Source organism: Montipora foliosa, unplaced genomic scaffold (genome assembly GCF_036669935.1).
Source record: "Montipora foliosa isolate CH-2021 unplaced genomic scaffold, ASM3666993v2 scaffold_412, whole genome shotgun sequence".
In the NCBI taxonomy this organism is placed as follows: Eukaryota; Metazoa; Cnidaria; class Anthozoa; order Scleractinia; family Acroporidae; genus Montipora; species Montipora foliosa.
Window position 1 is genome coordinate 1397501 of NW_027179715.1, and position 2500 is coordinate 1400000.

Genomic DNA, 2500 nt, shown 5'->3' on the forward strand with positions numbered 1-2500 from the left:
TGGTATTTTTGATATTGGCTAATTGTTTCATTTTCTCAGCAACATTTTATCAATCTTGCCGAAGCACTCATCCCACCATTTAGGTAAATTATTGCCTTAGATAATAGGATGCCACCCTCACATGCTTTGTGTTTCCACCACAGGAAAATAACAGTTTCTTCACGGAACGCAAATTTTCCGACTTAAATTTTTGCTTCGTAACATATTTATTGATTACATCATTATGTCAGTGAAAAGCTAAAAACAGGGACGACGGAGCATATTTTGTATTGTGGGGGGGGGGGGGGGGGAAGGGGGCTAACAAGCAAGAGCCGCTAACTTGTAGGGGGTTCCCTGAAGGAAATTCTCCGCCAGAAAATTTTGAAATCTTGAAGCTCGGAAATGCAACTTTTTCCTTGTGTTAGTTTCCTCTTTTTATGCTTTATGAGTTTTTTTTCCTCTATTTTTTCTTCATGGGCAGTCCCCCTAGCTCCGCTGTCCCTGAGAAAAAGGAGCACTTCGGTCTACCATTGGGTATCCTGTGGTTGTTGTGTTGACAAACGTTCGTCATGTTTTTATATTCTGCTGTGGCCGTTTACATAAGTGAAGTTCCGAACATTGTTAAAGCTCCCACTTCTCACTGAAAAACAGGTATGGATTAAAATGGTATCATTTTACTTTCGCACTTTATTTAAAGCGGTCTCATCTATTTTCATATCAAATCAAAGACGGATATCGGCCTGCTGTGTTTTGACCCGAAAGGTCACAAGAATGCATTTTAACGACATTTTAAGCGCTCGAGGCGTCACGCAAAAGTAATTGCCCAGAGATTTCTCTCTATCAGACGAAAGACCTTTGTTTCAACATTCGATGGCCGAAGTTTCAAATGGTTTAAAGGTGGAGCACATTCTCTGTAAGATATTTCGTAAGACCCAGTTTTAGTGACAAAAAATATAGGCGCCAAGAATAAAATTATTTGGAAACTATAGAATGTCTTAAATGCACTCAAACTTAGCCAAACGACAATTAAGAGATTGCTCAGTTAGGATTAGAAGGAATATTTTATGAGGGATGCTTCAGTTGACCTCACAAGACCGTCAAAATGAAGAGACAAATCGCTTGTCCGAGCGGCATTTTCGGCGGTGTTCGGTAATTTGCATTTTTCTCCGAAATAAATCCGTAACAACCCAAACTAAGTATAGCATGCTTCTTGGTACACATTACTCTTTCAAACTTGGAAGTATGAGCAAATCGATTTTTCAAGGTTTGCCACGGAGTTCAAAGGTTGCTTGATTTTTACGGACATTCACTCTTAATTTATGCCGTCTTTTCCCCTATAATGTATAAGCACAACCCAATCATGCTGCCTTGCCTGAGCTATGTTTACTGCGCAAAAATGGAACCAATCAACAATTGGAGTAAATGGCTACGGGAAACGTCCCATAGCCCCATTTATTAAAAAGAATACTGTTCAATAAAATCCTACAATGGGGGACAAAACTCTTAGGACGCTTGACATGATCTGCCTTGCAAATTCGGTGCGCAGACGACTTTGATATTCCACATTCCTCAGCGATTTTTCGGAAAGACAATTTACTGTATGTTCTCTGGTACCACACCAAAGCCTTTTTCTCTGCTACGATTTGTTCGATGAAGACCATACTTGCATGCACAAACGATTATTCACAAAGCAGTCGAAGAGTAAATTGTCATCGAAAGTTAAACAACGTCACAGTCGATATCGTTTGCAAACTCTAATTTTACATTTAAATTCTAAACCTCGCGCAAACATGACATTTGGTAACGCCATATATCCTTTCATATTGTTAATCACAGTTCCTTGTCTTATTATAGTGTTGTTTTCCATTTTTGTCAAAGTAATAGGTACTTTGGCGTGTCAGCTAGTATTCAGACAATGGGGGACAAAACTCTTAGGACGCTTGACATGATCTGCCTTTATTTCTCCCCTTTTCCCCCACCCCCCAAGCAATGTTGTAGTTTGTGCGGTGCTGTACACTTTACCCTGTTCTAAAAGAGTTTCTTCATTCCAACATTGTTTGGAGGGGGGAGGGGAAGACCATTAGCGGTATCCACGTGGTTAGAGAAGTGCATGTTATGCTACATTTGAATATTTGAAAAGGAAAGGCTCTGGAAGGAAGGTTTTCCATATCCGTCCCAAGGAGTTTTGTCCTCCATTGTAGACAAAAAGTTTGACCCAGTAAAGGTGAGGGCACTGAAAACTCCAAAGCATGTGACACCATTTTTGGAATGCTTTTAGGAAGCTTGCGGAGATTTTCGCTACACTTGGATGTTTTGAGGAAGCGTACGGCGATTTCGCTACGCTTTAAGAACGAAGTATTCAACATTTCGGAGCTATATTACAGTCAATCATTATCCCTGTTTCTGAACAGCATGTTGTCTGGGTATTAATTTCGCTACGAATGAACGAACCATTCACCATTTTTTGATGCTTTTACGAAGCTTGCTGCGATTTTTGCTACGCTTGGATGTTTTGAGGAAG